The 22,640-nt window shown below is 40.2% G+C and overlaps 1 long non-coding RNA gene across 1 annotated transcript in view; it reads right to left on the reverse strand.

Moving 5' to 3' along the window:
* The window catches only part of LOC116587059, an 85,110-nt gene that overhangs the window by 21,728 nt on the left and 40,742 nt on the right, over positions 1 to 22,640 (reverse strand). The gene's annotated exons all lie outside the window — the stretch shown is intronic.

The following is a 22,640-nucleotide window of genomic DNA, read 5'->3' on the forward strand; positions in this document are numbered from 1 at the left end:
AACCTGCTACATGTAAGAACATGAATGAATTTCATAGACTGAAGGAAACCAGACACTAAAGAGTTACCTACTGTATAATTTCATTTATAACCAGAAACTAAAGAGTTACCTACTGTATAATTTCATTTCTATTGAGTTCAAAACCTTGCAAAACCAACAATCCATGATTGAAGTCAGGATATTGACTACTTTTCCCAGGAGAAGGGAATTTACTAGAAAGGGTCCTGAGTAGCATTTCTTTTTTTTTTTTTTAAGATTTTATTTATTTTTTATTTGACAGAGATCACAAATAGGCAGAGAGAGAGGGGGAAGCAGGATCCCTGCTGAGCAGAGAGCCAGGACCCCGGGATCACAACCTGAGCCAAAGGCAGAGGCTTAACACACTGAGCCAACCAGGCGCCCCGTGAGTAGCATTTCTGAGTTGCCAGTAATGTTCTCTACCTTGATCTGGATGGCATTTATTTATTTTTTTAAAGATTTATTTATTTATTTGACAGACAAATCACAAGGAGGCAGAGAGGCAGGCAAGGGGTGGGGAGCAGGCTCCCTGATGAGCAAAGAGCCTGATGCAGGGCTTGATCTCAGGACCCTGAGATCATGACCTGAGCTGAAGGCAGAGGCATTAACCCACTGAGCCACCCAGGGGCCCCTGGGTGGCATTTATAATTTCTGTTCATATCTTGTGGAAATTAACACATACATTTCTCTATTTTGTTATGCTTTTTTTTTCAATTTATTGAACTTACAACCATGAGATCAAGACCCAAGTTGAGATCAAGAGTTGGACACTTAACAACTGAGCCACCCCGATGTCCAATTTTTGTTACATTTTGATAAAAGCTTACTTTTTAATGTACCAAAATGTACATTTACTATTGCATAAAAGCAACAGTAAATGGGGGGTGATAGAAGGACAGTTATTTCTTCAAAAATATATAAGGGTGCACCTGGGTGGCTCAGATGGTCAAGTGTCCAACTCTTGATTTCAGCTCAGGTCATGATATCAGGATCATGAGATCTAGCCCTGTATTGGGCTCTGGGCTGGACATGGAGCCTGCTTGGAATTCTCTCTCTCCCTTGACGTCTGCCCCTCCCTACCCCTCCCTAAGTACATGTATGTGCATGTGCATGTGCGTGCGTGTGTGTAGGACTCTGTATGTGGTTGATTTTGCCTGAGATTTAAATTGGAAGCCCTAGAAGACCAGAGGTTGAGACAAAAGCTCAAACGATTCCAAACACATCAAACAATTTCTTTGCACATTGAAAATGACCTTTGGGTTCTTTATGTCTCATTTCGTTCTTTCCACTCAGTTCTCTAAATGCCCTAAGGAAATCTACATAGTACAATAAAAATCTTGTGCTGTTTGTTCCTGACCCATTGACATCATGTCAAGGCTTGAGCAAAAAAGAGTTAAAACCTTAAACCCAAACCCCCTCCTCACTCTGTCAGTGCCACCAGAGCACCACAGTATCCCATAAATGGAAACAAGCATCTTGACCATTTCTCTGAGGAACCCCACAAAGACTCGTTGTGGTATTGAAAAGGGCAAGGCTTCCAGGGCAGAATCCCTCAACAGGAAGGATTTCGGCCTCGCCCTGGCTGTTCCAACATAACTCATGTAGATTGCACTGCAGAAATGAGCCCTTCCTCTGGATGAATAATGTTCAGAGGAGCGAGCAAAGAAGGAAATTGTTAGCGGTAAAGCAGGGGAAACACTACTGAATTTAAATTCTGGCTCTGTTTCTAACCAGTTATTTAGTGCTAGCCTGCTCACAGGACCGATCAGCAGATAATGTCCTGGCCAAATAAATAGATGACTGGGTGGTCATTAATCCCCTTCACAGTGAGAACATTCTTTGATACTCTGGCAAATCCTTTAAAGAAATTCAAGTGGGGAAAAAAGAAAAAAAGACCCTATCTTGGATACCTTGGGCTATACCACAGGCTCTAAAGCAGAACTATGTCCTGGTGCCCTCCGGTGGATGGCACATGGCAATGCTGTGTCACACATCCCGGAATATTAACTGGGCGAGTTGTCCAGCGGCCATTCTTCATTCATTCCCCGCCAGCGAACTTGTGTTTTGGGAACCTCAACCAGGCAACTGTGCTGGTTAAGCCCATGGCTTTTTTTCTCACATATCTATGAATATAATAGTGCACAGGAACAAACAGAATTCTTAAATGGAGCCAAACACCAGCATAATTCCTTTAATGCAACCGGTCAGATGGCCACAAACAAGAAGGAAATGTTTGCTTCTATTTTCCTCAATGTTTGGACAGAATGTGATTTTTAATCAAAAGCATTTGAAATTGTTCTGAGCAAAATTTAAAGCCTGCATCCAATGAACATGTTCTAGAAATTAAAATCTCCCTATTTACTTCTCACTCTATGGACTCATTAGACAACTTTCAACTTTAATTGTTCTGAGCATGGTGTGGCCAACGTGATTATCAGTTCCCAGTCACTTGGGATCAAGTATGGAATGCCTACTCTCCCATGGTCAGGTTCACAAACCAGCACTTTCTACAATCTACCACATCCTTGAACTTCTTAAAACAGCCCTAGGGCAGAATGCATAGCTATCGAGAATTTACTATGGGCCAAATACTGTTCTAAGCACAGGAAATAAATGATGCTCCCAAATGGACACAACTATTATGGAAATAGCACTCTGGGACAGTCTTAAAAAGTGTGCAATAACCAAAAGTTCTCCATGAAATGTAACTATGTGGAAGTCTTTTAAAAGCTTTCAGCTTTAAAAAAGGTCTCATTAATTCTGTATACAAAGAGACGGAGCTTGATCATTCCAAGGCTCTAAATTTCTATTACTATTTAAGGTTGGTTCTCTACGTGAACGGTGGTGGCTATATAATAATTTGAAGGATGCCAATGAAAAAGTTCAACGCACAACGGGAAAGCAATCCTATGTAAAGAATAAGCCCTTGCAGTTTGGCTGTTAAACAACTAATGATCACTGAGATTTTGAAATTTTAATATTTTCCTGAAGAAGACAAGACGAGATGTAAATGAAAGCCCAAGTCTGCATCTTCTCGGTCAGTGGGCAAACCCTGGGAGATAGGGCTGCCAGTAAGGAATCTGTGACATTTAGGAAGTCTAAGGCATTTAGAAAAACTAAGTTCAGAAGATAGTTTGATTGATAGAGGAGAAAAATCTTTCTCTTGGATCTTTGACTTGGGTTGAGTTTGTAGGGGAAAATTGATTTAATTTTAATTAATTCCTAGAAATTTTTGTTTACAGATTCTAGAGGGGTCCATAGAGAGGGACCAGCTTGCTCACAGAGTCATGATTAGTCAACGACACTGGCTGAAAAAAGCAATGTAAGGCTAAATGGAGAGGCCCCGTGAGGAAAACAGGGACAGAGTGTGAGACAATCAGGGACTGAACTGTCAATGCGGAGTGATGACTCATTCTCTTGTGTGGGCCATAAACCCTCTCAAGGGAATTCCAAATATGTTCTATTATTCGAACAAATACAATGCCCACTTTGAGGATGGATGCATTTATTGTTACGATTGTTGAAAACCGATCCAATGACTCAAGTCATATATTTCTCTAACCATAAACAACAAAAGGAAAAAGCCCCTCCAGTGAAGTTGTTCTTTTATAAAGATAAAATGCTGTACTTTGAGTTGGACTGAAAGCCTTGCTCTGGAGATGTAGGACCATTTTCAAAGCTGTATACCTTAAAGTCAGCCATCTTTTAAGTAGAATGGAGGTTTTGACCTTTGGAAGAAACAATGCAAGGTTCAACAACAAACAATTCTGTGTAAATAACAGATAGGCTTTGAATAACATGGGGTGAAAACTAACAGTAGTGGCAACTTGATGATCCAAGATACCCGAGAAACATTCCTCAAGAATGTTCTTTTCTTACCCCCATGACACTGACATATCCATTTCTTCATCTGAAGCACTGCTATAGCAAAATAAAGTTTGGTGAGGATGAGAATTTTGAACAATGCCTTAAATTACAGAATTCTAAATGCAACTTTGTATAATGATTGGTTATAGGTTTAATTAATGCATGTATATTTAATGCTATAATGTTTCTCTGCAGGCAAATCATGTATAGTTGGTTACATGGGTTTCCTTGTCATTTCTGTGAAAAATTGAGGATCAGCACAATCCCCTCTTGTACCAGTATTTTAAAGTACCAATCACTTCAGATAATAATCCCTTTCCTGCAATGAAGAAGCGGTATCTGTGTACATTGGCAAACACTCATTTGAGCCCTAAATGAAAAAAAGAAGACATCTAAAGTTAAACTTCATTATTTTTAGTCAATTTTTAGGAGTCTATTAAATAATATGATCTTATCATTCTCTGTAACCTACCCTTCTGTGTGACGATTTGATAAATGTCACATCAGTGAGTAAGGTAAAGACACTGAACTATATTTAAAGTGACAGATAAAAGAAGCTGTCAGGTTTGGGATGTGAAGTCAAGTAATCTTTTAGCTCCTGCTTCTATGAATACCTAGAGATCATGTAGTTCTCCTGAGACCATGAAATTGGGAAGAAAGTTTCATGAATATGGGGATTTTCACTTGTACTATCAAATAGAATTCAGGTTTTTGTTTATCTTAACTGCAGTGTACGTGTATTTTTGTTTGGCACCTAATGGAATGAAAACATAGAATAAAAATATACCAAATCACCTTTTCCTCAAATCCCGCTTGTTAAATAGGAAAAGGGTAATGAATTTGGAAGACTATTTTTGAAGGAAGCTGACATCAGTTTCTAACCTGCTTGAGCCAGCATATATGCTGAGAGGTGAAAAAATAAGCAAGAAACAATGCCTACTATTAAATTGTCATTTGGTTTGGTTTGGTTTGGTTTGGTTTGGTTTGGTTTGGTTTAGTTTGGTTTGTTTGGGTTGGGTTGGGTTGGGTTGGGTTGAGTTGGGATGGATTGGGTTGGGTCGGGTTGGGTGTGGTATGGTGTGCTGTGGTTTGATAGGTTTGTTTCTTATAGAAAAATGAAGAAAATTCACACCCTGGGCTTGGATCCCCTGGGTCTGTAAACGTGGGGCTAGGTTTGTCAGCTAGATGAAATCTTTACCTGTCCACAGAGGTGCTGGAAAACTTGGACAGAACGCTCGGGCACCTGTTTCAGGATATTACACCAGGAATTTCACTTCCTCATGCCTTCCTGCCGAGGTGTGCTCTGTGAGGAATTAATTTTCCCTGGGCACTAAGTATAAAGCTCAAGAGATGACTACAGCCAACGAAAGAGATATCTACCACTTTTATCTTTTTTTAATTCCAAAGCATGGTAGGAGAACAGACTCTATCGGAGATCTCTGCTTGCTCAAAGTATATTAAAAACCAAAAAATAAGAAACATGCCCTGAAATTGAACTTTCAGAAAACATGGTCACAAAAGGATATAATGTAGGCGCTGTTGCCAACAGACCGGGAAGTTAATGACATCACTGACACAAGTTAGGAGCATTTTAAAATCCTCTCTTTTGACAAAGTTAGTCAACCTGAAGTTTATTCTTTTTCTTTCTTGATAACATAATGTTTCTGAAGAATAACCCCAGGGTATATAAAAGTGTTCTTGTTAAAATTTTGAGATTAAATGGTAAAAGGTTTTATAAAAGAAGAAAAACAGTTCAACAGGCCTTGCTGCGAAACACTGAGCACTCTTTCCCTATGAACGTCTTGGAGCCATTACCCTTAATTCCACTTAGATAACAATTAGTCATGATTCATGGCTAAATGGTCAGTATTTTTCTAGATGGTTTTTGTGCTTTGTCAGGAGCATAATGAGTTGTCCTTGCCACATCAAATGTTCATTCAAATGTAAGAAAAGGGACAGAAGTCAGTAAAGGAGAAAGCAGAGGCGAAGCTGCTCATGATATTTTAAATGTATTCCAGTCATCCAGGGAAGCAAGTCACAGAACAATTTAGGTAGGTTGTCCAGACTAGGAATTTTCCAGAAGATTATCTCAATTGATACTGGAAGCTTTGGGTTCTCAAATATTTCCTTCAGGGGACTGAATAATAGACATGTTCTACGTACTGGCATGGCTTTAATTATAGACACTATAAACAGCTGCCATTGTGAATTTGCAGATGAAGACCCAAAATAAATGAGCATTTAATGTCTTACTCCAGCAAGCTTTCATCAGGAAGAGCACTTTCCATTACATCAAAACATACAGAATGTCTGGCTAATTCTTTTTCCATCAGATGAGAATTGTTGCTTTATCAAGGAACAGCAAGGAATGTTCTCTAACTAGTTACTTGTCCTTTTGACACTGAGCAACAGTATACTAGTCTGGATTAACTACAGGCTAGTCCAAAAATAGAAGCTAAAATGAGTCAACAAATTGCCCAGGAAAGAGATGCTGGGTTTCAGAGGTGCCATTTCTCTCTCACCAAGACCTTGAGGCTTGTTTGTTTTTTTTTTGTTTTTTTGTTTTCCCACAAAACTCATTATAAGCTATAACCAATCTCCTGTAATATTTCAGCGCTGTGGTTTTTGCCTGCTAATCTAGAAGAAGTAGAAATTTTCTTCCATCTCAATGTCTTCATTTGGAATTATAGACTCAGTCTAATAGAAAAACAGTTGAATACACGGTTTAAAATATATTACTACAGTACTTTGTCTATCCATAGATAAAAATCAGACTTACGTTCCCTGGGTTCACTTCACTTTCCCACTCTTATTCCTAAAAGCGATAAGTTCGATAGTGATATGGAAATAGTGAGCCCATTTCTCTCTCCAACCTCTGGCCCACTAAACAACAGTATAAGAATACACTGATCTCACATTGTCCTTCTTTTTTTGTTCAGGACAGTGTACCCACTGGTGTATAGTGTTAGTTGTGATAGTGGTAATGGTAATAGCAGTAGTCATAGTAGCAGTATTGAACATTGATTGAAAAGATTAATTAGAACTATCAATTAAAGTCTGCTTCCTGCAGGCCAGGCTAAGTTCCTCCAGTACATTATCTAATTGAATCCTCACCATTCTATGAGGTCAGTATTATTATTATGCTTATTTCTCCAGAGAGGAAACTGAAAAATGGGAAGCTAATTACCTTATTTGAGCTCACACAGCTGGTAAGTGATGGAACGCTAAAATTGGAATCCAAGTAGACTAACTCCAGAGCATCCCACTTGGAGAGTTTTGATGTACTACTTTGAGCAAATTAATAAATAAAGAGAAAGAGGAACCTACAAAATGTCATTCCTGAGCTCTCCCTTATTATTAGCAATGTTCTTTGAGTTTCCGGGATGCCATCATTAACAAAATACTGCTAATGCCAAAACCTGGAAACGTATTAGAATTCCACATACATTTTGAGAAGTGAAGAAATAATTTCCCAAAAGGCCTACCTTAAAATTTGTATGAAAAATTATTATAATGAATATATTTGCATTAGGACGGGTTCTCCATTTGGAAAAAGGAAAGACTACACTCCATTCACCTACCTCTCCAGAAAAGCTACATAGAAATTTTGCAATAAATCATTGAGTGTGTCTACAGAACCGGGACCATACTATCAGTTTCTTCTCACTGGTCCTGATCTGCCTGGATGACATGTGCAAAATGGCAGATGCTCTGCCATTTCCATTAGCATCTACTTGGAAGAGTTTGCCTGGAAGTTACATAGTGTCAAATGGCCCCATCCTTCCAAACTGTCTTATATAATTGTCTTGGTGGTTGACTCCCCAGAGTCCATCCCAACCCAAATGGTTAGCCATGGTAATCCCATTCCTTTTGCTGTAACTGGCTCAAAAGTGGCATCCAACCAAAGGCAAAAGGCAAAAGGCATCCATCCAAAGGTGAAAAAAGGAAAAAAAAAAAAAAAAAAAGTTTTCCTTTCTTCCTTCCAGGGATGATGCCCTGTAGGCTTTACTACCTGGAATCACAGCCAAGAGGTCAATACATGGTGAAGGTAAAAGTAAACAAAATGGCCAGAAAGCAAAGCTATAGCTCTGAGATGACACAGGAGGAACAGCCCAACCTATGAAACTCTCAACTGAGATGAGAAAATACCTTATATTTCCTCATATTTAAATCAATTTGAGTTGGAGAGAGTGTTACTTAAAATCTAAGATGTCTTAACAGTTTCATTTAACATTTAAAATCTCAGAAATTCTTACATTATCACAAGATGCATTCAGAATTGTGCCTGTCTATGTAGAAATTAGTACCGGCAAACAACTCGTAAACCCGACAAAGGCACTTTCATGAAAACCATTTGAAGAAGCGTTTATGGGGAACACCTGAGATGAATGAGGAAGGGAAAAAAAAGAAAGATCCTTTCTCTCCCTGTCTTTTGCACATCTAAGTACAGAGGAGAGAATCAAAGAAAGCTAGAAGAATTTCTCCTAAAGGTCATGATACAAGTGTGATTAAAACAGAAACTCTGTAATAGTTCTTTCAACAGTGCTTACAGCATGGAAAGAATTTTCAAAGTACTTGCATATGCATCACATCTGATATTCACCACCACCCTGGGAGTAAGGTAGGACCTGCATTAACTTCCTTGAACAAATGCAGGAACCGTGATTCAGAGAGATCACGTGACTGTTCTTATCAAAGATACATCTAGGACTAGGACACAGGTCCCCTGACTTGAATCTCAATGTTTCTTCCATTGTCCACAATATCTGTGGATTGGGTGTCAATACAGCAGAGTGGAAAGAGTATGAACTATAAATTCCCACTCAGCTCCTAACTGTTACTAACATTTTTCAGTTTTCCTGGTCCATAATAGATGCTCAGAGGTGATTCACATCACTTTTATTGTTCCAGTAGCCATCCTTACCCCCAGTATATTCATTGTAAGGATACACAAACTCACAATCAAATATTGGAGAGCGATTATTAAATATAAGGTCCTGTTGAAGTAAGACAAGTACCTTTTACCATGTTTAGTTAAACTGAAATGTTTCTGATTTTATTTTTTTTTATAAAGTTTTTTTTTATTTATTATTTTATTTGACAGACAGAGATTACAAGTAGGCAGAGAGGCAGGCAGAGAGAGAGAGAGAGGAGGAAGCAGGCTCCATGCTGAGCAGAAAGCCCGATGCGGGGCTCGATCCCAGGACCCCGGGATCACGACCTGAGCCGAAGGCAGAGGTCTTTAAAGCTCAGAGGCTTTAACCCACTTAGCTACCCAGGCGCCCCATGTTTCTGATTTTAAACCATCTTACCTTTAGCCTTTGGGGCCATAAATGACACTCACATGATTAGGTATATTTATATAATAGCATTTATTAGTGTGGCAATTGCCTTGCCGTGAAATTTACTTATCACAAAATGCCAGGGAGTAAAACTATTCCTAATGAGGAAAGTTATCTTGCTCAGTTGTAGCTAATCATCAGAAACAAGTCCAGGGATTACAGCTAAATTCCAGGCTTTTCTACATAGTGCAGGCCCTGGTAAGGCTGAGGTGGTCCCAGGCTGCCTTGTGTTGGTATAAAGACCAAGGGGGGCATAAGAATGGCCCCAAAGATCTTGGCTGAAGCCAGTATTCCTTCACTCTGGTCTTCGGATGGACCTAAACCCTTCAGGAAGCTCAGTCTTAGCCACATTAGTATCAAACTGATTTGAGTTGGCTGCAATCTAGCCTTGCCTGACCAGAACAAGCTCATCTAGAAAAGGACACAGGAAAATGGGAAAGAGCAACCACCGGAACAGTGGACTCTCATCTCGTTTTCCTCTCATTTGAAAATCTGGCGTAAAACTTTGAAAATAAAAATTTCTCATCACTAATTTTTTTCCATGACAAATCAGTGATGACAATGAGAGTAAAAACTCAGTGGCTTACTTAGGACAACCCTCCATCTCAGTCCGCCCAAGGCAGTACTGGTTTATGCTTCTTCTCTTGGCATAATTAATAGCACATTCCTTTCTCTAAGGGTCCTAGTTGGACAATAAATTATGTGCCCCCCCCAAGATTTAATTGCTTAGGAAATGACTAATTCTTCACTGGTCTAAATATTTACTAGTAGAGCTATACACAAATCACCCTGTGTTTTAGCTTAGAAAGAACCACAATTTTCTAAGGAAAACACTAAACTTACTAAATCAGTAGGCTTAATTTTGGATGTGATTCTTAGTCAATGCGGTCTTATCAGAAAGCAGTCCTAGTCAAGTAAGACACACAGCGTTGTGATTATTACGGTCTTTCTCCTCACAGGACTATCCCAATACTTCTGTGTTCTTAAATATAAGCTAGGTAACAATTTTACCAAAACACCCAACCTCAGAAAGTGGGGCATTATTAAACCACTGGCTTTAGCTTGTGGATTGAAATAAATGAAAACCGTGCTGCAAAATCCATTACTTTCAGTAGAATGTTGAATAGCAGTGACAAAAATAGACATCCTTTTCTTGTTCCCATTTTCACCACTGTTATTCAATATTATACTAGAATTTTAGCCAGAATAATTTGGCAAGAAAAATAATAATAAAATACATCCAAATTGGAAAGGAAGAGTTAAGACTATATTTATTTGCAGATGGCATGATTCTATATACAGAAAATTCTGAAGAATCTACCAAAAACTACAAGACTTAATAAACAAATTGAGTAAAGTTGCAGCATGCAAAACCAAGACAAAATCATTGTGTCTTTTTTTTTTTTAAGATTGTATTTATTTATTTGACAGAGAGAGAGTGAGAGATCACAAGTAGGCAGAGAGTCAGGCAGACAAAGAGAGGGAAGCAGGCTCCCCACTGAACAGAGAGCCCAATGTGGGGCTTGATCCCAGGACCCTGAGATCATGACCTGAGCCAAAGGCAGAGGCTTAACCCACTGAGCCACCCAAGCGCCCCCATTCGTGTCTTTATACATTCAGCCATGACCAATCCAAAAAGGAAATCAAGAAAACAATTCTATCAGAATAGTAATCAAAAGAATAAAAAGTAATCAAAAGATTAAAAACCTAGGAATAAAGTTAACCACAGAGGTGAAAGATTTATGCACTGAAAACTATAAAACATTACTAAAATGAAATTAAAGAAAACCTAAATAAATTTAAAAAATAGGAAGATTTAATATTGTTAAGATGGGAATATATCCTAATGCAATCTACAGATCAATGTAAGCCCTAGTAAATCTCCAACGACCTTTGGAAAGATGGAAAAGCTATCCCCAAATCTAGATGGAATTGCAAGTGATTCTAAACAGCCAAAACAATACTAAAAATGGAAAAAAAGAAAGAACTGGAAGACTCACAGTTCCTGATTTCCAAACTAACAACAAAGCAAAAGTAAATAAAACATTGTATCACCGGCATAAAGATAGACATACAGATCAATGGACTAGAATTGACAGTCCAGAAATAAACCCAAACATTTACAACTAACTGCTTTTTTACAAGGGGGACAAGATCATTCAATGGGGGAAGAATTGTCTCTTTAACAAATGGCTCTGGGAAAAAATGTATAAACACACAAAAAGAAAATGTTGGACCCCCTACCTCATTCCAAGTCAAAAATAAACTCAAAGTGGATCAATGACCTAAACATAAGAGCTAAAAATAAGACTATTGGAAGAAAACACAGGCATGAATCTTCCTGACCTCTAATTTTCACAATAGATTCTTAGATTTGGCACCCAAAAAATGAGTAACCAAAGAAAAAATAGATAAAGTGGACTTCATAAACATTAGAACATTTTGTGCATCAAAGGAAATTATCAACAAAGTAAAAAAGACCACCTGAATGGTAGAAAATATTTACAAATCATTTATCTGGTAAAGGTTTAGAATCCAGAATACATACAGCTGTTACAACAAAAGGAACAAATCAATTAAAAACTGGGTCAAGAATTCAAGTAGACCTTTCTCCAAATGAGATGTATAAATGGCCAACAAGCACATGAATCTATTTTCAACATCATTGGTGATTTTAAAAATACAAATCAGAGATGACTGACCCCTGATATTGTAAGCACAGAAAGCAGGTGAAACCACAGCACAATAATGAAAGGTCCTATAAAGAAAAGCTAATGAAGCGACTAACTACCAAGAGAAATTCAATGGGAAATCTTTAACTTCAACTATGAGAAGATTCAAAAGAGGTTCCTCCTCCACCAAGAAAGAGCTGCAGGTCTTTTTCAGTGTTCTTGGAGATGTGGGGTGTGATTTGAAGGAAGGAAAGATGGAAGAAAGGAAGGAAGGAAAGAAGGAAGGGAGGGAGGAAAAAGAGAAGGAAGGAAGGTAGGAAGGTAAAGAGGGAGCGAAGAAGGGAGGGAAGAAAGAGATAAAGAGAAAGAAAGGGAGAGGAAATACAAATCAAAACGACAATGAGACACTGGTTCATGCCTGCCAGGATGGCTATCATGAAACAAAGGAAGAACAACCTCTGCTGGCAAGGATATGGAGAAATAGATACTCTCATACATGACTGCCACGCGGCAGCCACTGTGAAAAACAGTTTGGTGGTTCTTCAATAAGTTAAATACAAAATTACCATATGATCCAGAAATTCCACTCCTAGGTACATATCCAAAAGAACTGAAAACAGATACTCAAAAAAAACTCCTTCATGGATGTTCATAGCAGCACTATTCACTATAGCCAAAACGTGAAATAATCCATATGTCCTTTAACTGGACGAATGGATAAACAAATTGCGGTATATCCATTCAACAAACTATGTTTTGGCCATAGAAAGGAAGGAAGTGCAGATACATGCTATGATTCAGATGAATCTTACAAACACTTGTACATGAACACTTTCACACGAATAACATGGAGGACATGGGGAGATGGAGAGGAGAAGGGAGTTGAGGGAAATTGGGAGGGGAGGTGAACCATGAGAGACTGTGGACTCTGAAAAACAACCTGAGGGTTTTGAAGGGGTCGGGGGTGGGAGGTTGGGGGAACCAGGTGGTGGGGTATTAGGGAAGGCACATATTGCATGGAGCACTGGGTGTGGTACAAAAACAATGAAAACTGTTACGCTGAAAAGAAATTAAAAAATAAATTAATTAAATAAAATAAAGAAAGTTCATATATTGTGTGATTCCATTTATATGAAATATCTCAGATAAGTCAGTCTATTGAGACAGAAAGCGGATCGCTAGTTGCCCAGGGGCTGAAGGGAAGCAGAGGGGGCATGACTACCTAGTGAGTGGAGGTTTCCATTTGAGGCGATGAAAATGCTCGAGAACTTGACAGTGACAATGGTTGCATGACACCGTGAATGCACTAAATGCCACTGAATTATGCATTTTAAAATGGTTCATTATATGGTTTATAACCTGCCCTTCAATTTTTAAAAGTCAATACTTTGTTGGTAAATAATAATATATTTCTTAAATTACAGTCCAACATTCCTAGTACTCATACTCTCTCACATTAAATATCAATCATGCTGGATCTTTAAAAAATTACTTTCAGGGATAATGTGATAAAGACATCTCTTTTAAAGCTATTTGACAACAAATTATCAAAAGAATTGACCAAAATTAGACAACAAATAGTGGCAACTTCCTGCTGTTGTTTTAAGAAGAAAGTTGTCTTTACCACACATACTGGCATGAATGCAAACCTGTGGGATTCTTTATCAGAGCTCAGGATATCAGGCGTGTTTTTAAGGACTAGGTTGTCTCAACCAAACAAAGGAGCAAGACCACCAACCAAACCGAACTCTTAGTACCACCAGGAGAACATTCTTCCCTTTTCCTGGAAAGTTGAAATAAAAGCAAGAACTAAGGGAAAGGGCATAGAGGGAGAGGAGAAAAGAAAACAGGAAGAGAGCAATGGAAAGAATAAGAATAAGATGTGTGTATTGGGAACTGGGTGCCCCTACAGCTTCTCAAACACAAATTTCTTATCTTGATCAAATGCCCTTCGGTCAAGTCCAGCTCAAGAGGCTGGAGCAAAAATGCCCAGACCATTTCGCTGGAAAAGGGCCCTTTGTAGTTTAGTAGGAAATGATTTGGCCAAAAAGCAATTTAGGTGAGTTGGCCATTGGATCAAAGGGCAATCATTTGGGAGCACATCTCCTGTTAAAGGTTTTTCACAAATTGGTATCTTGGGGTACCATGGGGCAATTTTCTAGATTTTGATTGTAATAAATACACGTAACATAAAAATTTACCATTCCCAAGTGGGAGGTTCAGTGTCCTTTGGCACATTCACAAGGTCATCAACACTGCCACTGTCAAGTTTGGTCATTACAACAAAAGGAAACCCCCAGCTCACGAAGTAATCAAACTCCCTCTGATCGGCTTTCTGTCTCTACAGATTGACCTATCTGGGATCCTTCGTATAAATGGAATCACACATTATATGAACTTTCATGTCAGGCTTCTTTCCCATAACATGTTTTCAAGGTGTATCTATGCTGTAGCTCGTATCAGCACTTCTTTCCCTTCTATGGCTGAATAATAGTCCGTCGTGTGAATACACCACAATTTGTGATCTCTTTGTGAACATTGGGGTTGTTTCCACCTTTTGGCTATTGCGCATATAGGACTGCTATGAACATCCGCGTACCAGTTTCTGTTTGCACATCTGTTTCCAATCTGGGGGAGTGTATGCCTAGGAGTAGATTCGCTGGGTCATATGGTAATTCTATGTTTAACTTACTGAGGGGCCACCACACTATTTTCCACAGTGGCTGAACCGTCTTATGGTCTTACTGGCAATGAATGAGTCATATTTTTTATGTCTTTAAGTCTAAGGGTCTATTTTCTAGTCAGTTAGAAAGGATTTTCAACCCATATAGTTTTTAAATTCGGTCTTCTACAAATTTTCCCCTATTTAAAATAACAAAAAGAAAAAAATCTGTTTAATTGTCCAAGTATATAAGACTATTTAAACTGAATATGGTATAGAAAGACATAGAAAAGTCATTTTCAGTCTCTTATTATTGTATTTAGTAATTTTTAAATCTTCACAGAGATAAATGATTAGTTTCTCTGACCACTTCCCAAGATTATTTGTCCAAAAAACACTCCAAAATCCTAACAAGAGTTAAAGTAAAATACTAGCTTGAGTTGCTGTAAAAACTGATCCCACACTTAATTGAGATTCGTCAACTTTTTAACGTAACAAAAAAGAAATTAGGAAATAAAAAATTTTAATTTTGTAATATGCTGCTAGAAGGAAGAATGATGTCATTAAATCCAATCCTGATACAAGGGTCAGCATAGAGAGTAGCAAAAGGATCTATGTGCACCGGCCACCACTACACAGCAGGCACCGCACTGAACATACTACACTTGACCTTCAGGACAACACTTTGAACAATCTGCTACTGATATTTCATTCTATAACGGAGGAAACAAAAGCTTAGTGAGGTCAAAGAACTTGCTCCAAGAGGCAGTAAGTAGCCAGGAATTTTAGTTTATTTCATTATACTAAATCCCAGGATGCCAACAACGCTGAAAAATTCCACATGCCCAGGGGTACCTGGGTGGCTCAGTGGGTTAAGCCTCTGCCTTCAGCTCAGGTCATGATCTCAGGGTCCTGGGTTCAAGCTCCACATCGGGCTCTCTGCACAGCAGGGAGCCTGCTTCCCCCTCTCTCTCTGCCTGCCTCTCTGCCTATTTGTGATCTCTCTCTCTCTGTCAAATAAATAAATAAAATCTTTTTAAAAAATTTTTAAAAACATCCCACATGCCCATATTTTGGTTTTCCTGCAGTGTTAGAATATGAAAAACCTGATTTCTTACAAGTATACTGTAGCAAGGAGAGAGAGAGATGACCAGGTGTTATAATATCTGGGAGATCATGAGTTAGGGTACCTCAAAATGTATAGTTTATCTTGAGTAATTTTTATAGAAACCAAAGACTGTGATTATTATTATTCTCTTTAAAGTATTCCTGTTTTAGTTCATTTATACATGACATACTTTGAGTACCACAGCATCTCATTTTTCTGGTTAAACTTCCTCTATCTGCTGTACATCTTGGGAAGTGAGTTTGCATAACATAATGGTTTAGTGCCCTAAATGCATGGAAAAGCATGACTAATATATATTGAAATTGAGATGTAGGATATATAACCTAAATCATTGATCATCAAAGGGAACACTCATGCCAGTTTAACAGTGAACCAACAAAAGTGTTTTGTGTTGTTGTGTTTTGATGGATGGAATGTCATGTGTTTTGAACAAGTCTTCTTACATCTAATTTTTAAATATAATTTAGATGGGGAAAAAAAGCATGGTTAGCACTTCCTTTAACAGAATAACCTATGGCATCTTCTGGAATCCAATAGACAACTTGGAAATTAATTTGAATCAAGACTCTCCCAGAATCCTGACAGTCTTCCCCGCATGAGAAGTCATCAGTGAATGGCTTTGCTGATAGGGAGCTCAGAATCTGTCTCCTCCAGCTAAGGTCTCCTCACAACTTTCAGTGAAAACATGGAGATTAATTCTCACAATAATGGCTCTATTTTCCCAAAGCTCCTTATTTCAGTCCACTACTGGTACCTGGTGGCCTACACATGTAGAATTTTCTTTGGAAACCTCCAGGAGAAGAAGGTAAAAATATAGCTTAGTTTCTCATTTTTCTAAGTACAGAAAAAATATGGGGAAGTCACTTAGGCCCATTCAGAATATAAATTGTTTATAAAGAAATTTAATTCCACCTAAATCCTGGTGGAGTTGTCAGTAATATGGTATTACGTAGAATTAAAAGTCCATTTTCCTTCATTCAGTTAGTGAAGATATTGCAGGACAAGAGAGGCTAAAAGGGGCTGAACAGCTAATACAGCTGGAAGTCTTAAAGGCCCAAAAGTACCAATAACCATATTTCGTCTCTGTGGAGCAGGTCTTAGCCAAGAAGCACAAAGCCAAATATAGTCAGAGATACTGGTACCCCCTCAGTGTTCTAAAGATGCACAGACCAGCATTTCAGGGGCCGAAAACTGAAGGTGGGCACTGGTGTCAGGGCAGATTTGGAGGGAGGACTTTCACAGAAGAAATGGTGACAAAGGGCTTGACCTTTACTCTTATAGCAGGGCCCTAGGCCAACATCCTGTGCCCCAGAAAAAACTCTTGTCATCTCAAGTTCATCTCTTGTTCAACAAGAGTCCCATACCTGCAGCACCCTGACTTTCAGCCATCTTCCCTAACAAGAGAGCTATTTGACAGTTTGCACTTGGGTTGGTCAAGGCTGTACTTGTCCCAAGGGTAAATGACTTGAATAGGACTCCAGTAATTCTGGGGGGAGGGGGGTGTCCTCCAGTAGGGGGAATCGTAGCTAAGTACCAGTGTGATCCCAGGGGATCAAAAGGACACAGATCTGGAGGATAAGACGTGTGTCCCTGTGCCGGATATGACTGCATGACAGTCAATCTCCTTGGGTCAATTCCATCATCAGTAAAAGAAAGAGGTAAGGTATGGCTGCCATGTTCTCTTCTAATTCCTAGCATCTGAAGACCCACAGGACTGTGGCTCCTGCCCAATACTGATGAACTGGGCGGGAGTGGGGGCAGCGCTGCCTGTGGGACACAGAAAGCAAAGACAGGGGCTATGACGAGGTTACAAGCACAGGGTGAGTCAGGCTGGAGGCTGAAAGTGGCCGGCCAGCCGGAAGTCAGCCCACACTGGTTAAAGACGTGTGGGTGGTGGAGAGCATACTCTCACACAAACCTCTCGCCACAGCTGCCTTTATCCCACCTTCTCTGCCTTCCTCAGAAAGGAGACGTAATAGTAGAAAAACATTCTGAAGGCAAAGGCAATAATTAAGCCCTGTTATGACAAAGGATATCTGACCACTCTCTCCAGGCCATTAGCTTTCCCTGAACCTTAATTTCCCTTTAGTTAAGTCTCTTGACAGTGTCAAGGGTACCCTGACTTCCATCCAGAGTCAAATGACTAATCCAGGAAAGAGTGCCTTGGGCAGATTCTCAGGTAATTCTGTGTCTACTCTCTGCAAAGAGGAAGTAAATGTTTTTGCTTAAAAAATGAATCTTATCCAACATACGCTACAAATTGTCCGTGTGTACTGAAAAACTGCGTTCAACATTAGCAAACCTCTTTGCCCTCTACACCTGTTTTTAAACTTAAGCTTAAGAAAAAAGTTTTATTATGTGTTTGTTTTTAAATAGTCAAAAGTTTATGATGGTGGATGAGTGTATTTCACAATTTTTGTTTGTAATAGAAGCCACAGTCAGACATTTAAATCACGTATAACTGGCTAACAACCTCTCCTTCCTGTGGTTAAAATGATAGGAAGTGATTTATACGCTGTCATCAGAGTTAACTCAGCTAAGCAATATTTTATCTCACTTAGTTGGCATGATTTAAAGCTCTTGGCACACTAATATAAAAAGTATAGTCTTCATTGACTGTCAAACAATACGATTCACACCCAAAAAAAGTACAAAAAGAAAAAAAAACATTAAGTGAATATTTAGATGTACATAGCCTTTCAAAAATATGGAGTGATCTCAGATTTGGTGGTAAATAACTCAAGTCTTTGGGGTGTAAGGTGTTTGCTAGAGAGACCAGAGAGTTTGACAATAAGCAGGAAATGTTATTTTACTAACCTCTGAAAATCAGAAGCAAGGGCCCGTCAGGCAAATGAAGCTGGCCCACTCCGTGTTTACTAGCTTGCCTTGAGGAGTCTGTCCCCAGGTTCACGAGGGAGCAGCCAGCAAGACAGCCTCCCCCCAGAGCTCCCAGCCTAAAACTGGAACCCATGCCACACACTCTCAGCAACACCTCAACTTACAAGACGCCCCTCCTTTCCCTGGATTCTCTCCCAGAAAGATGTGATCAAGACGATGTGGGGAAAAGGGAACCCTTGCGTACTGTTAGTGGGAATATAATCTGGTGCACTCGTTATGGTAAACAACAGTATGGAGGCTCCGGAAAATTAAAAATAGAGCTGCCATATGATTCAGCAATCCCACTTCTGAGCATATATTTGAAAGGCACGAGATCGCTGTCCCAAAGACTTGTCTGCACCCCCATGTGTACCGCAGCATTCTTCAAAATAGTCAAGACATGAAAACAGCCCAAATGTCCATCAGCAGTTAAATGGATTGAAAAATGTGCTATATATGTACATGGAATATTATTCAATCTTTAAAAAAAAGGGGGGTGCAGGAAATGCTGTCATTTACAACAACATGGCTGAATCTTATTTCACGTGCTAAGTGAAATAAGCTGGGCACAGAAAGGCAAACAGTGCGTTATCTGACTTACATGGGAAATCCAAACTAGTTTGTGTGTAAAATGGTGGTTGCCAGGACGAAGTAGTTTTGGAGACAGACTATAGAACGATGTGACCAGTTAGAAATCCTGTAGTGTATACTTGAAATTTGCTGAGAGGGTAACTCTTAAGTGTTCTCACCAAGAAATAAAGAAAAAAGAAATAATGTGAGGGGATGGATACATTAATCACCTTGATTGTGGTGATCATTTGACAGTATATACATATATCAAATAACCAACTATATACCTTAAATATATATAATTTTTTTTAGATTTTTTATTTATTTATTTGAGAGATCACAAGTAGGCAGAGAGGCAGGCAGAGAGAGAGAGGAGGAAGCAGGCTCCCCGCTGAGCAGAGAGCCCAACGTGGGGCTCGATCCCAGGACCCTGAGATCATGACCTGAGCTGAAGGCAGAGGATTTAACCCACTGAGCCACCCAGGCGCCCCAATATATACAACTTTTAACTGTCAATTATTCCTCAATAAAGCTAAGGGTGGGGAGAGACTTCATGTCTCATTCCTTCCCTTCTCTGGGCCTTGCCCTCCCTTTTCTCCCTATAACCTCAGGAACAGAAGGGCTGGTGTTCAGACCTTAATGTGCTAATTTGGGCATCTTCTCTCAGCAAAATGGGGCTTTCAGGCCTATTACTTAGCAGCAAGAGCCTATTTTGAAAACCAGAATCTGAACATTAATTTTTTTAATTTCCCTTGACATTAGCTTTGTAATTGTCAGCAAAGCCCCACTCCTTACCACTGGGCCACACCCATGAGACAGACAGAAACCTCGATATAGTCAGGGATGAGACAACATACTCAGAAGTGAAGGAAAGAAATCACATTAATTTTTTTTTCCTGGTATCACTTCCATTTCACAAAGAAATAACCTTTCCCTAACCATCAATAGAATCAACTTTATCTGAACTTATTCTTGGTTGCCTTACAATATATCTGGTGGGGTTGGTTACATTAGAAAGTGACATAAGCCTTTTGCCTTCCAAAAGAGAAAACAGAAAGTACCCAGTAAGCAGATTTCCTCCTGAAACACAGACCAATGAGCACAGGTTAAATCTAAAAGGTGTAATCAAACCAGATAGGGTCATTGAATGAAATTTCTGGATGAGGAGTTGAATTTGAAGAATAATGGTGGAGGTAGAACTTAGAAATCTTGGGTCCTAATGTGGACTGGCTGAAAGGTGCCCGGAAGGGGGGGACCTAAATAACAGTACCAGGAACTAGGACACAACTTCTTTTAACCAAAAAGTCTCAAGTGGAAACAGTCAAGCAAATGGCCTCACTGCCACCCAGAGACATGAAACATAGCGGGACAGGATCACAGGGAAAGGACAACAGGGAGATGGAAGCCTGGGTCCTGACACCAAACCAGAGAGCACGGGGAAGGCTCCATGTTGGCATGGAATTCCAGGGCTGGGCAGTGAACAATAGGTCTGCACTTGGGTGACACAGGAGACGGGAACACAGTCCCCGGGAGTCCAGGCTAAGCAGAGCAGCTCAGATCACAGAAGGTAGGAACCGAGTATAGACAACTGGTAAGAGCAAAAAGCTGAGTCTGCAGAGCATGGCACAGAGTGGATCCTCGCAGGGGGACTGACCACGGTCCGCCCTGTTCTAGGCAACCTTCCTGGTATCAGCAGACAAAGGCTGGTAGGCAGGTGTTACTAATTAGCGGTCACAGCAAATCGATGGGGAAGCTTCAGAGTTCCAGAAAAGAACTAGGGACCTCATGAGAGGAGCAGAAGAATAGTGAGAATCCACCTTTAAAATGACTCGGAGGGTGCCTGGGTGGCGCGGTCCTATGGACGATGGACTCTTGGTTTCCCCTCAGGTCATGATCTCAGGGTTGTTAAGTTCGAGTCCCAGGTCAGATTCTGCTCTCAGCGGGTAGTCTGCTTGAATCTCGCTTCCTGTCCCTCTGACCTTCACCATGGCGCCAGCTCGCTCTCTCTCTCTGTCTAAAGTAGGTAAGCAAATCTTTCTAATTAATTAATTCATTGGCTAATCAGTGAATAAATTAATTAATTAAAATGACTTGGGGCCCTGACATGAGATATGCCCTTTCTCCTCCAGAGCCTCCATCTCCTGCAAGCCTATGCATCAGGGGCAAGGGAATCATGAATGTATTTTAAGGATGCCTGTGAGCTTTAAAGGTTTTCCTTCCTGGGGTCAGAATCAGAGTTATAGAGTATGGTGTTCCTGCAATACACGGAGCCAGTCATGGCTAAGACAAAAGTGGGGGTGGCATGGGGGGATACAATGCTAGGGTGACAAGAAAAGAGAAAAGGTACAGTGAATTTGTAGGTGCAAAAATTCTGAATTAAATGCCATTTCAATAGGTCTCTATTAAGTACGGAAAGAAAAGCATTGTAGAGCCAAACAGATGGTACTCAGAAATTCAAAAACAATGAATATAGTGGCCATTCTAAAAAATCCAGTTCCTAGCAATAGCTGGTGTCTATCCAACATTCTCAGCTGGAAACTATAAACTCACTGTATTTGGGGACATCTAAAGCCTCAGGGCAGGATATGATGAGTCCAATAAGTGCTGATGATCCTCCCTACAAATGTTTCCAGAATACATCACCTCCAGGCCATTCTCACCACCTGTGTTTGCTTGCAAGCCTTCATCAGCTCTCACCTGCATGACTAAAACAGCCTCCCAGCCTTGCGGTGCCAAGCTCCCTCCTCCGCCCCCATCTCCAGATGGAGGCCACATGTGATTTTTGGGAATGCTCCAGGAGCCACTCTGACCCAGGGTAGTGAAAAGTGGATATGCCAGGATTTGCTCTTCTTGTCCTGAAGGCCCCCTCGGGTCCCATGGTTGGGGGACGGGGGTGTGGAGACCAAGTGCTAATGTCCACGGTGGGGGCAGAAGGAAAAGGACAAGTATGCGGGATCTTGAACAGAACCTAGTCATTCCCACATCCAGCTCTGGTCTCTCAGCCAACTGCCCTGGGGCTCGCCTTTGGCCCCAGCCTGGAGGACACTGGGTGGCGTTCCTTAGAGCTCCTCCCTGCTCTCCTTCATCATGCAGAAAGTTTATTCGTTATTTCATCCCTCCCTTCTTCCCTCCCTCCCTCTATCCATCCATTCATTTAATAAACGTTCAGCCAGCACCAAACACTCCAGGCAGTATTCTAGGAGCTGGAGCTGGAACACCGGTCAGATACGGAGGGACTGTGAATGCCTTTATCCTTCACGTCCCACACGTTGCTCAGCAGAGCAAATCCCTGAGTATTTTAAAACATAAGAATGATGGAATCAGAAAAGAGGAATACTTCAAAATTAGCCTGCATCGATGCCACATGTCTGCAGAATTCTCTTGAGTGGGATCTCACAAAGGTCTGGTTGGCAATGTGGACTCTTGCTCTAAGCAACACAAACTTGTCCCTGGTTTCCCCTGGTCTAACGTCAAGGGCACCTGGCAGGGCACCTGGCAAGTCC

The sequence above is a fragment of the Mustela erminea genome, chromosome 3 (genome assembly GCF_009829155.1).
Source record: "Mustela erminea isolate mMusErm1 chromosome 3, mMusErm1.Pri, whole genome shotgun sequence".
Taxonomy (NCBI): Eukaryota; Metazoa; Chordata; class Mammalia; order Carnivora; family Mustelidae; genus Mustela; species Mustela erminea.